At 39.8% G+C, this 14,102-nt stretch overlaps 1 long non-coding RNA gene across 5 annotated transcripts in view; it reads right to left on the bottom strand.

Annotated features, from left to right (window-relative positions):
• The window catches only part of LOC123500634, a 28,984-nt gene continuing 14,882 nt past the window's right edge, over positions 1-14,102 (bottom strand). The window contains exons 1-4 of one of the 5 annotated variants that reach the window (XR_006673413.1): positions 11,124-11,231; positions 4,470-4,547; positions 1,223-1,372; positions 1-427 (exon numbers count right to left, since the gene is read on the bottom strand). This is a non-coding gene — a long non-coding RNA (uncharacterized LOC123500634). Of the gene's footprint in view, positions 428-1,222; positions 1,373-4,469; positions 4,548-11,123; positions 11,232-14,102 lie in introns of those variants that run through there. The other 4 variants (XR_006673414.1, XR_006673415.1, XR_006673416.1 and 1 more) reach the window with 4 other exon arrangements.

Raw genomic sequence — 14,102 nt, 5'->3', positions numbered from 1 at the left:
GTGTGTGTGTGGCAGAGCTGGCCTATTGCGATGCAGTGGCTGGGATGGGGCGCGAGAGGGGTAGCTTTTGGGGGGCAGGGAATGGGTTATATGGCTCAGATATGTGTTTCACACTTACCACGTTGTAGTTCTATGGCAAAGGAAATATTTTAGCACAAAAATTAAAAATGTCAAAATGGAGTGATTTTCGTCAATCATCTGTGTGGTCACCCGTTTTTAAACTTCAGCAGCAGATCAAGATTTAAAAGCACAAAAGTAAATATGAAACAAAATTCTCCAAAAATACTGATCTGTTAATTCCTTGGTGTTTACTTGTTCCCTTCTTTGATCTGGCTGGTTTCCTTAGACTTGTCAACTCTTCCTTGCTTCCTGTGTCACCACCACCACCAGGCATTGTGTGGAAAGAGTTCTGGCCAATATCTTCAACCTGGAAAAAGTTGTTGATTTAATAAATGTACACATCATTTGTATATAAATAAATGTAATCAGTTTATATTGTTTACTTTAACTAATATTTGGTATGACTATGACCAATTGATGACAAACTGACTGACTTCCTGACATGTTCTCATAATACATTTTTTACTTCTTTCATCAGACAACCATATTTGGAAATACTTTTGCAGCCAGTACTGGCTGCACAAAGTCAGGCACCAGTGAAGCATTGTTTCTTGTATAAAAAAAAAAGTATTCAAAAGCATGAAAAAGAAAGTATGGTCTTTGTTAAAAAAAAATGTAATGATGAAAGTATGGTCTTTGTTAAAAAAAAATGTAATGATGGAGTTTAAGGAGCTTAATTCTTTTTAACCCATTCAGTACTGGGACACTTTTACCTTGTATTTTTGGGTATGATTAAACAATTTTATTTACATTAGGAAGAGTCTTCACTATACTAATCCCCACACAAGTTTCTGGAACTATTAAACCACCAAATAGTAAGCAGAATTCTAAATGAGAAAATGCATAATGCTACTAAAGGGATTAAGTAAAAAATATATTATATTACCTCAAATCCTTTCAATAATGGTTAAAATAACAGAAAATTACAAATCCTTTCAATAATGGTTAAAATAACAGAAAATTACAAAACAAATGATCCCACTTTTATGAATATGTCAAAAGCTTTCACAAATTTCTGAAATTATTTTAACGGAATTTAGTAAATAAAAGCCCAAAAACAAGAAAAGAAAAAAAGACTAAGTCAAAACTCAGTGCTGCTCACCTGTAGTAGAGTGTAACCTTAGGCAGTGATAGTAAAAGCAGTCAGAAACATTGAGGCCCATGGACACCTTCACCCCGGCTCTCAGCTCCCGGCTTTTGGCGCCACGACCTGGATGGAGAAAGCCAATTCCTGAAGGCTCAGTGTGCAGGACTGAAAGCAATTGTTAACAAAATAAGGAAAAATATTAAAAAGAGGAAAAGTGTGATAAAGATCAGAGATAAACAAAGAATGAGAAAAGGAAAACGGAGAAGGAATGGGAAAAAGTAAACAGGGAGAAGGAATCAATTTCAAGAGGTTATGGGGTTTCAAAGTAAAGAAAAGGCAGACTTAATCAAGGTAATGGTTAGAGCAATCAATATACCAGTACTCCATTAGGGATGGCTGGATGCACTGTGTCTATCTAAAACATTGGATAAAGTAAGCAACCCACCACAGATTGTTGTAGAAAAGTCAAAATGTTGGGAGTTGCAGGGCAAAACACTGGAATGGGTAGCAGATTTCTTAATTAAGGAATAGAAAAATGAGAACAATAACTATAGTCTTTCCACTCTATGAAGTCCGTTCAGGGCAGGGCACATTCTGGAATTCCCATGAGAGCGACGTTGCCAGTTCGACTTCCAATTATCAGATTTAGTACCGACCCACCACCCATCTGTTACTCTCTCTCTGGAATTATTATTATTATTATTATTATTATTATTATTATTATTATTTAGGAAGTGTGGAAAAAAGTCGAAATGAATAATAATGAATAATACTCTGGTGCCTTAGTTTTTGGTCCATTTTCTCTCAAACTTTCAGAAAACCTCATGTGTGTGTGTGTGTGTATATATATATATATATATATATATATATATATATATATATATATATATATATATATATATATATATATATATATATATATATATATATATATATATATAAATAAATAAAACCGCCACATTTGGTGGGAAACCCGCAAACCTGGTAACTCTGGCCTGCCCTGACTTGACCCAGCGCCCAGCGGAGAGATGAAAGGGGACACCACTACCACCACCACCATCGTGGCAACATGGGAAAAAATGCTGCCACATGCCATAGAATTTATGCAAATCGTCGTTATCATCGTAAACATACACTCATTGTACTATAACTTCCTTTACTATACACGCAATACATAAAATATTACTTTCAAACACCACATGGATGATAAATAAGAGAGAGATGCATGTATATGAAGGTTGATTTGGCAGCATGGCTAGTTGTAAACGACCATACCTACCCCACCCTGAACGGACTTCATAGAGTGGAAAGACTATAATGGTGTAAAGTCAAAAGGGGAAATTTTGGCCCCTGTAATGTTTCCTTGTATATGATAATGACATAATGGATGAGGTTAAGAGCTACAGTAGCATGCAAGTTTATTTGCAGATGTGAAGCTGTTGAAAAAGGTGGAAAATTACATGGATTGTAAAATGCACAACGTAAAAAATTAGATGGGAAATTCTATCTAATGCAAAGAAATGCAAAAATAATGAAGCTCAGGAAGAGAAAAAAAGGCAGACAATATCTTATACCATGGCAGAGATAGATATTAAGAAAACCCATGAAGAAAGAAATCTGGGAATTACAATAAATGATTGATCACCAGGAATACGTGCAAACGATACTGTTGGCAAACTAGATGGCTTAACCTCGCCTTGACCCAACTTGACTTCAGAATCCAACAGAAGGCGTGTGGATTGGTGTTTGTTTGAGGTTTGTCTTGTTTATTTATATTTCTTTTTGTTTTGTTTGCTTTATTCTTTTATCTTATTTTTTTCCTTATCTCTCTCTACATTTCCCTTTTTCATTGTTGTTTTTTCAGTTTCTATTAAGTTTTCCTTATTACTTCTTTTTATTTCCTTTATATTTCTCTTGTTTTCTTCTATTTATTATTTTTCTTCTTGTTTCTTTCATTTTTATTCCTATTTTCCCTTGATTTCCACACCCTTGCATTCTTTTCCCTTTCATCCTACACTCCTAATCACCTTCCACTATTTCTCTAGTCTCCTTGCTTTCTTGCCTTTCTATTTCTCCCTTTCCTTTGTACATCTCTTGCACATCGCCATCCACCATTTCACTCAACACTTTAATTTATTCCCCTCACACTTGTCCCTCAATAAACAACCACTTCAACCTCGACTCCCATTACATTCAACACCGTCACACCTTCATTGAACACAAGGAAGCATTTAAAGACACACTTCCCCCTTAACATCTGGAATTCTCTACCTGAATTAGTTGTGTCAGCTCAATCTCTCCAGTCCTTCAAACATCTGCTTGAACAATTCTTGGCTCATTGTGTTTATGAGTATTGTTAGCTAGATCTCTCCAGTCCTTCAAACATCTGCTTGAACAATTCTTGGCTCATTGTGTTTATGAGTATTGTTAGCTAGGTCTTTTTGTGAGTTATGTTCTGCATCTAAAACTAGCCAGCCATCATGCAATGCTCCAACGGTACACTAATAGTTTTGGTTGCAAGATGCAGAAGAGACTGATGAGAGATCAAAACCCTCATCTTGGTAAGAAATCCCCCACACATAAACACCATATTAATGTATTCCCTTCACACTTGTCTCTCAATATACAACCACAACCTCAACACCCATTCCATTCAACACTGTCACATCTTCAGTGGACACACACTTCCCTTCCCCAGCACACACACTCCATCATTTTACACTCTTGATAATGATAATAATAATGCTGCAACAACAATAACAAAAACTATTAGTACTACTACTATATGCTACCCTACTACTATTTAAATTCCCTTACACACTTCCATTCCTCAATATTTCCTCCTAATACTGCAGCTTACTCATTTCTCTCGGAAAAATACTTGGAAATGTCCAACAATCGTGGAATTTAAGGTCAATAATGTTGGTGTCTTGGTCCACTGTTGTTGTAGTGGGCGCTGTGAACACGGCTGATTAAACTCTTACTTTATTCAAGACCCAGTCACTCACTTAAGGCATTTAGGCGGTTATTTCTAACTTTCCGTGGTTAATTCAGGCTTTTCTGCCCTCTCTGAGTCTGGACACACAGGGGAGTTACAGGCTCAACATCCCTGTGTATTACTGAAGGAAACTAGTGGGTGTGGCCTTATTTTACGTATTTACATAGCTTAAATCATTTTAAAAATCGGAAAAAGAACTGGAATATACTACACTTTTTGATGTGATAAATACTTTAACAACCATCCACAATATGAAAACATTACCGGGTCTACTTGATTTTGATCTTGATGCTACAGGTGACGCAGAATTTCTTCTGAGTTAGGCCTTTGTATCGGCAGCGCCTGTAGGGAAAAATAATAATAATAATAAAAAAAAAAAAAAGGGCAATCACCATCTTTCACACCACTAGTTCCTGCATCTAGCACGCCACATTCTTTCCAGGAACACTTTTACAGCCTCAATCATCCTTTCATAAGTTTCATTCATCTCCCAACAGAGTCCCAGCAGCACCACCATCCATTCCCTTCCTGTCATCTCCACTCTGTCATGCCCCAGCTCCCTCAGCACCACTTGCATCATCTCATACCTGTCTCTGGCATACTTCACACACTCCAGCACCACATGCTCCACCGGCTCATCCTCTCCCAAGTCACACATCTGGCACACTTTGCTGCGGGACTCAGACCATCTACAATTCCTTGCATTCACATCCATGCACTGTGCCCTAACTTGGAAGAGAAGGTCCCCACCCAGGCTTCCATCATACCACTTTTCATACATTGGGGCCTCTTTCTCTCTATACCATTCCAAGGTACTCTTTTGCTCAATCCTATTCCTCCAGTCACTCAGTCCCACACCTTTCACTACTCTGTCTATCTCACTTCTCCACTTCCTTACACCCCATTCTCTACCCTCTCCATTTCTATCATACTCCAGTCCTTCTCTAAGTGCTTTCCTTCTACCTGCTGAAAAGCCCAACTAGCTATTAGACCACTCTTCACCACCATCCTGACACACTTTTTCCCCCACTTGCTACTCCTGACATTCCACAGAAACACTTTTCTCACTATTTTAGCATCATTCATTCGCTCTAACCTAGCCTTATACCGTAGGGTCACTTTTACATACCTTTCTCTAAAAGTGCTCCAACCCATGTCTTCCCTAAGAGCCTCTACTGCTGCATATCTAGGTGTATTAAGTGCTATTCTTGCAACTCTATTCTGCCCTATTTCTAACTTTTCTAGTTCACATTCATTCCATGCAATCGCATCCATACCATACATGATGCTCGGAACAGCCACGCTATTCCAAACTTCTCGCAGCACGTCATATTTACTCGCTCTCATCCTTGCTGCACTTCCTAGCCGACCTACCCACTGACTCACCATGGTTATCTTCTCATTCTTTGTCTTCACGCAGCCAACTGGACTCATCCACATCCCCAGGTACTTGTATTCATCTGTCTGTTGCATCTCATTCTCACCTAGTCTCCACACTGAGTTCCTCTCATCCTCTGACCCATTCACAACCATTACCTTGCTCTTTTCTCTGCTAAACCTCACTCCAAAGTCTCTTCCATACCAATCTACAACATCAAGCAAACTCTGAAGCTCTTCTGCCGACTCACTCATAACAACAATATCATCTGCATACAAGAGCACACATATCTTATCATTACCCACATTTACACCTGCATTCATTCTCCTCAATCTAGCAGCCAGTTCCTCTGTATATAAGCTAAAGAGGGTTGGTGATAATATGCAACCCTGCCTAACTCCTCTTTCACTCTTCACCCAGTCTGTCTCTACATCTCTTAGTTTATACTTAGCTCCTGTATCCACATACATACTTAGCACTATGTTAACTATTCTTTTTTGCACTTAACCCAATCTTTTCTAGCACTCTATCTAGCATTTCTCTGTTCACCCTATCATATGCTTTCTCTATGTCTAGAAAACCTAGTATAACTTGCTACCATTTTTCTTTCTCTCAATCAATTCATTCACCACAAACATATTGTCTTCAGCTCTCCTGTCCACATGGAACCCATTCTGCTCTTTACCTAACACTCCATCTCTCTCAATCCACTTACACAATCTTTCATTCATAACCGCACTGAACACTTTTCCTACTGTGTTAACTAACGCAATCGGCCTGTAGTTTTTCAACTCATTCTTACTCTTGTACCCTCCCTCATGCAGGTTCATTCCACATTCTCGGCACTCTCTCCTCCTCCCACACCTGGTTAAACAACTCAGTCATCCTATCAATCACAACCTCTCCTCCATTTTTGTACAATTCATAAGGTATCTCATCCGGCCCTGCTGCCTTCCCATTCTTCTGCTTCTTCACACATTTCTCCACCTCCTCCCTGCTGATCCTTTCATTCAACTCGTCTGCATCCTTTCTCTCCAGTGTCACACACCCTTTACCCACATCAAAGACCTCACCTACACCTCCAATCTCTTCCCAAAACTCTTTTATTGCCCTTCTCATTTCTTCCTTATCAGTCACCACTGCCCCATTCACCTTCAGGCTCTCCACATTCTCACTGTCAGGCATTCCCTCACCCCTCAGGAATCTGTACCATTCACGACCACCTTTCCACACCTTTCTCTCTAAGGGACTGAATTACACTTTTCTCACATTTAACTTTAGCATTCATTATCTTTCACTTTGTCACTCGCTACTGACTCACGTACACTGTCCATGCATTCAGGTACTCACTTTCAGCCTCCTCACTCTCATGTCTCCTCTTTCTTAATTAATTAACTGTCTGCACACCCTATTCAGTCTCTTCCATTCCTTCCTAGCATCTCTAATCTAATCATTCCACCAAGGCCTACTTTTATGCTCTCTAGCACTTGTTCTTACATACCCTATCTGACTGGCTGCTGTGTTCTTCACATTCTCTACAAATCTGTCATTCAGTTCATCCACACCATTCAGGCTCTCATCCTCCCATCTTCTCTCACTCAAGTCCACCTGGAAATTTTCCCATCCTGCATCTCTCAACCTCCACTTTTTCCTCTTGACCTTGGCATTTGTTCCGTCTCTTCCATTCAACTTACATTCTAGTACCAGCATGTTATGGTCTGAGACTATGTCAATCATCCCATCTTCATCTATCCACATACGGTCAACAATTTCACGCATTCTCCCACTCACTAGCATGTAGTCAATCGCAGACTCCTGGTTCCTCCCACACCAAGTCACTCGTCCTTCAGCCAGGGTCTCATTCAGATTCTCCAAGTTCATCTCATTCACAAACTCATCCAGCATGTCACCATTCCTGGTCAGTTGTTCACCTAACATACCTACGTGAGTATTCATGTCTCCCATAACAATCACTCTCTCTCCAGCATAACATAACATAACATAACATAACATAAATAATAGGATAACAAAGGGCCACCAGGGCCCATCTAGGTTATCCTGTATCAGTCGCACAGCGACCTCGTCATCAGTACTTAAAGATACACTTACAAGTACACAATACATTATATACTAATTCTAAATATTTGGCCCATTAACAGGGCTAAGTCCTGCAGCGAAATCCTCTACAATCTGTGGTCCCCATACATGGGGATCATGTCTTGTTTAACTATAGTAAATTTCTTATAAAACTATCATGCAGTGCTATACATAATTATAAATCTAATAAATTTAAGTGCTTATCTAATCTGTTTTTAAACATTGTCAAACTAGTGCTATTTACAACCCTCTCTGGCAATGCATTCCAGAAGTCTACCACCCTATGACTAAAGAAATATTTTCTTATATCTAACCTGCAGCCTTGCTTTCTAATCTTCCTGCCATGATTTCTAGTCCTACTTCCCTCCTCTAAGGTAAAGAAAGATCTCACATCTATGTAGTTTGTATCTGAGAACATTTTAAATAACTCTATCATATCCCTCTTATACATCTCCTCTCAAATGAAAACATGTTTAATTCCTTTAATCTATCTCTATACTCCAGGCGCTTTAATGCTGGTATCATCCTAGTTGCTCTTCTCTGAACTGCTTCTAACATGTTGATATCCTGCCTATAGTGGGGTGACCAGGCCTGTATGCAATACTCTAAATGGGGCCTAACATAGGAATTATATAAGCTACGCACCACTTCCTTACTTTTATAACTAACATTTCTATTTATAAAACCCAGGATCCTATTTGCCCTATTTCTTGCTTCTAAACATTGCTTTGAAAATTTCATAGTCCTGTCTATCACTACTCCTAAATCCTTTCCTTCCTCTACTGCCTCTAGCCAACATCCCTCCATCTCATAGTTAAAGTTTGTGTTGTCTTTACCTAAATGCATAACCTGACACTTTTAGAATTAAACTCCATCTGCCACCTGTCTGCCCATGCTATCAGCCTGTCCAGGTCTCGTTGTATTCTGTAATTGTCCTTTTCACCCTGTACTGCACATGCTATCTTAGTATCATCTGCAAACTTTGATACTTTGCTACTAATTCCTATATCTAAATCGTTAATGTACACCAAGAAAAGAAGAGGTCCTAGCACTGATCCTTGGGGTACCCCACTAACCACTTCCTTCCACTCAGACATTGCCCCATTTAATACTACTCTCTGTTTCCTATCAGAAAGCCATTCACTAATCCAATCAACTAACCTACCCCTATCCCATGTAGTCTCAATTTGTACACTAGCCTCCTATGCGGTACCTTATCAAACGCCTTGCTAAAATCTAGATATATAACATCTATGCTATTTCCATCATCTAACTCCTTGGTAATATATTCTAAGATATCGAGCAAATTTGTAAGACAGGACCTCCCTGATCTAAAGCCATGTTGGGTATCTCTAATTAATCTATTCTCATTTAAATGCTCCCAAATACTACCCTTAATGATTTTCTCTAGTATCTTACATACTATACTAGTTAAACTGATCGGTCTATAATTATTCGCATCATCCTTCCTACCTTTTTAAATATTGGAGTAACATTAGCTAACTTCCAGTCCTGAGGTATCTCAGCAAACCTAAGTGATCTTTCAAAGATTAACTTAAGTGCTTCAGAAATACTGTCTACACCCTCCCTAAGTACTCTGGCATGTAGCTCATCAGGACCACTAGCTTTCCTATCGTCTAGTTCAAGAATAAATTTCCTAATAATTCCCGGTTTTATATCAATATTTTCTAAAGCTCTTAAACTACTCGCACTGTTTGTAACAGGATTTCCTATTCTTTCCTAGTAAATACTGAAGAAAATTGTTCATTCAATAATTCTACTATGTCTTCATTTTGATCCACTACTACACCATCTTTTCTGAGTGGTCCAATCCTATCCTTATTTCTTTTATCACTGACCTTGTAATAACTATATAATTTTTGGGATCTTTACTCCCAGCTCTAGCTAGTTTTATCTCTGCCTGCCTTTTACTTTTTTTATAACCTTACTCAAATCATCTCTGACCTGTCTGTACCTAATCAAATCTACATCTTCCCACTTTTCTGCAACTCTCTATATGCCCTCTTCTTCTCTCTGATCTGGCTACCTATCTCATGAGTCCACCATAATGGCTTCCTGTTTCTCTGCCTTATATCTTTGTAAGGGATACACTGCATCACTATACCCTTTACTACAACCTTAAAAATATCCCACATCTCCTGTGCAGTTTTATTTCCAAAACTATCTTCCCAGTTTACCTCTCCTAATAACTGACGTAACCTACCATAATTGCCTTTCTGATAGTTTGGGACTCTAGTCTTATTCACTATATTATCCCTACTGGAATTAATGATAAATCTAATTATATGATGGTCACTGTTTGCTAAAGTCTCTCCTACCTCAACTTCCTTTAAACAATGCTCAATATTTGTTAGTACTATGTCTAAAACCTTCCTCCCCCTAGTAGGTTTATCTACCATCTGCACTAAATAGTTATCCTGAAAACTTTCCATAAACTTATTTTCACTAGCATCTCCTACCATCCTCTCCCAGTTTACTGACTTAAGATTAAAATCCCCTAAGATAATTGTCTGACTAGTACACCCCCTATTTATCTCATCTACCATAAGGTTGTCTACATCTGCTGACTGGTTAGGTGGTCTATAAAAGCTCCTACTCTAATAACCTTACTTTTGTTTACTCTAACATCCAGCCATAAGGACTCTACTCTGTTATCTACCTTAATACCATTAACCTGACTGGAAATGAAGGATTTTTTTACATAAATAACTACTCCACCTATCCTACCAATTCTCTGGTGTAAATACATAATGTATCCATCTACTTCATATTCTTTCCTATTTTCCTAAACTTTTCCTCATTTACCCATGCCTCTGTGACACATACAACATCTAAGTCCTCCTCAACTATATAACTAGATAACTCGTCCTTCTTGTTCCTAAGACTCCTGGCATTTACATAAAAACATTTAAGTCCTGCTACCTTCCTAGATGCTGTCTCCTTATTTGGAATCCTAATCTTATTCTCTCCTATTTGCACCTGGAAATCTTTCCTAATCTTTTCACTATCTCTGTTTATCCTATCTAATTTATGTCTAGCATCTTTCTTCTGGAATGCATTTGCTACCTCACCCCCTACACTCCATCCCAACTCCCCCCTCCAGACATCCACTCAGCACATCCACACCCTTCCTACTCAGATGCACACCATCCCTAGCATACAAATCCCTTCGCCCATAGAACCTATCCCATACATCCACAAAGCTGACACCCAGCATAATCTCTTGCAATCTTTTTCAAAACACTGTATTTTTTACTATTTTCCCTAACTGCTCTATCGCCTTCCACTGTCATATACACTACCACTACAACTATCCTCTCAGCTCTGCCACTCTCATTCCTACCCTCCACTCGAACAGCTAACACGTCCTCACTCTCAGCACTGTCTCCTATGTCCAGCTCTTCCACACTCAGATTCCTCACCTTCCTGTGGAGCAGGGTTACGCCTCTTCTTGTCCTTTTCCTAACATCACAAACTCATTACCCTCTACCAGTAGCGAGCGAAATCCGTGATAAAGTGTTTGGTTTTCACCAACGGCGCTCCAAAGCCGCCAAAATATCGAGATGGATAACAGACCACGACTTTATCGAGGATTTTAAATACGAAAAATAATTACTTTCCAATTATATAAGGAAAACACAAACTTCTTGTTGCATAAAGATATTTTAGTTTTATAGATGGTTACCATAAACATATATTATTGCATTTTATTATTTGCGCCATGTTTTCATATTCTTTAAGTCCTATATAAAAGTCTTAAACAATCTTAGGCATGCTAATTAAAAAAAAGAAGTTATACTTAATTACATGACGAAAATGTTATGTTAACCGTTAATGAGAAAAAAAAGGATAAATAAACAGCTAGACAAGATCTTATTCCAGAATAGAACTTGCTTTACATTCCTATCAATAGATTAGACACCAAATTAATGCAAGTTCAAGTTCAAACAATAAAAGAAAACAAATCCTGCTATAGAGCGAAAGATTCTTTTGCACCTTCAATCGAGAGTTTCATCTCTCCCATCTCCCTCACGCTCCTCCTACCCCTTCCTCCTCCACCTTCTTCACCTCGTCGTACACAGCAAGCCTTTCAACCACATGGACGCACCTGCAAAACATTCGATGTTGCCCTAAATATAAGGTGCAGGACTGAGGAGTGGACGGGACGGGCGGAGGTAGGTGGGGCGGCGGTGGCCTTTACTAGGGGTGTTGACACTTTACTCCCAGAAAATGAACTGCTTACTGCCTTGTGTGTTTCACTGTGTGATCTGCTGCAGTCTCTGACGAGACAGCCTGACGTTACCCTACGGAATGAGCTCAGAGCTCATTATTTCCGATCTTCGGATAGGCCTGAGACCAGGCACACACCACACACCAGGCTCTCTAACCACTGAGCTACCGGGTGTGTGTGTGTGTGTGTGTGTGTCCGCGGAAAAAGACCATGGTCAATAATATATGTATAATTGGTGTTTTGGTGTTTAACTCTTAAATGCCACCTGTGTGTGTGTGTGTGTGTGTGTGTGTGTGTGTGTGTGTGTGTGTGTGTGTGGTGGTGGTGTGTGTGTGTGTGTGTGTGTAATTCACTGTTTGATCTGGGTGTTGACACTTTACTCCCAGAAAATGAACTGCTTACTGCCTTGTGTGTTTCACTGTGTGATCTGCTGCAGTCTCTGACGAGACAGCCAGACGTTACCCTACGGAATGAGCTCAGAGCTCATTATTTCCGATCTTCGGATAGGCCTGAGACCAGGCACACACCAGGAAAACAAGGTCACAACTCCTCGATTTACATCCCGTACCTACTCACTGCTAGGTGAACAGGAGACACCCAAGTATCTCCACCCGGCCGGGGAATCGAACCCCGGTCCTCTGGCTTGTGAAGCCAGCTCTCTAACCACTGAGCTACCGGGTGTGTGTGTGTGTGTGTGTGTGTCCGCGGAAAAAGACCATGGTCAATAATATATGTATAATTGGTGTTTTGGTGTTTAACTCTTAAATGCCACCTGTGTGTGTGTGTGTTTGTGTGTGTGTTTGGTGGTGGGGTGTGTGTGTGTGTGTGTGTGTGTAATTCACTGTTTGATCTGCTGCAGTCTCTGACGAGGCAGCCAGACGTTACCCTACGGAACGAGCTCAGAGCTCATTATTTCCGATCTTGGGATAGATCTGAGACCAGGCACACACCACACACCGGGACAACAAGGTCACAACTCCTCGATTTACATCCCGTACCTACTCACTGCTAGGTGAACAGGGGCTACACGTGAAAGGAGACACACCCAAATATCTCCACCCGGCCGGGGAATCGAACCCCGGTCATCTGGCTTGTGAAGCCAGCGCTCTAACCACTGAGCTACCGGGCCGTGTGTGTGTGTGTGTGTGTGTGTGATTCACCTCGTTCGTCTGTCCAGCCAGTCTTCCCCATTACGGAGCGAGCTCATAGCTCATAGACCGATCTTCGGGTAGGACTGAGACCACATAACACACTCCACACACACGGAAAGCGAGGCCACAACCCCTCGAGTTACATCCCGTACCTATTTACTGCTAGGTGAACAAGGACCACACATTAAGAGGCTTGCCCATTTGCCTCGCCGCTTACAGGGATTCGAACCCGGCCTTCTTCGATTGTGAGTCAAGCGTGCTAACAACTACACTACGCGAGCTCAGAGCTCATTATTTCCGATCTTCGGATAGGCCTGAGACCAGGCACACACCACACACCGGAGAACAAGGTCACAACTCCTCGTGTACCTACTCACTGTGTGTGTGTGTGTGTGTGTGTGTGTGTGTGTGTGTGTGTGTGTGTGTGTGTGTGAAAGAAAGAAAGAAGAAAGAAATATATTTATTGCTCAGACTTTTTTACAAAGTATGGAGCACAGCCCTCAATATGTACATAATCTTATGTATCACCTAAACATTCGCAACAATGCATTAATAAACTGTGCCAGATTTATTAACAAGTTTACATTACCACTTTGCATCAGCTTGACAAATTTAAAATTATTTGGTTGCAATCTATAATATTCGGGTATGTATCTATTTCTCAATTGAAGAATTTCTTGATTTTGACAAATCAACAAAGCATGGTATTCATCCCTATCAATTCATTATTACATTTAGTACAATAACGCACCTCTCTGTCTGTTTGATTATATCTACCAACAATGATTGGTAATTTATTATTTCCCGTGCGAAGCTTTGACAAACTTATACGATTATTTTTATTAAGTTTAAGCAGGTATTCTTCAATTCCATAAATTTCTTTATATAATTTGTAAGTATTACAAATACCTTTATTTGATATGTTTTCGTACCACTTGTTTATCCATAAGTCTTTTAATTTTTGTTCAATCGCTTTTCTGAACCATTTAGGGTTACTAACTGTCTGCGCCATCCACACC

Source organism: Portunus trituberculatus, unplaced genomic scaffold, assembly GCF_017591435.1.
Source record: "Portunus trituberculatus isolate SZX2019 unplaced genomic scaffold, ASM1759143v1 PGA_scaffold_453__1_contigs__length_265712, whole genome shotgun sequence".
Taxonomy (NCBI): domain Eukaryota; kingdom Metazoa; phylum Arthropoda; class Malacostraca; order Decapoda; family Portunidae; genus Portunus; species Portunus trituberculatus.
This window is presented reverse-complemented; position numbering and strand designations above follow the sequence as displayed.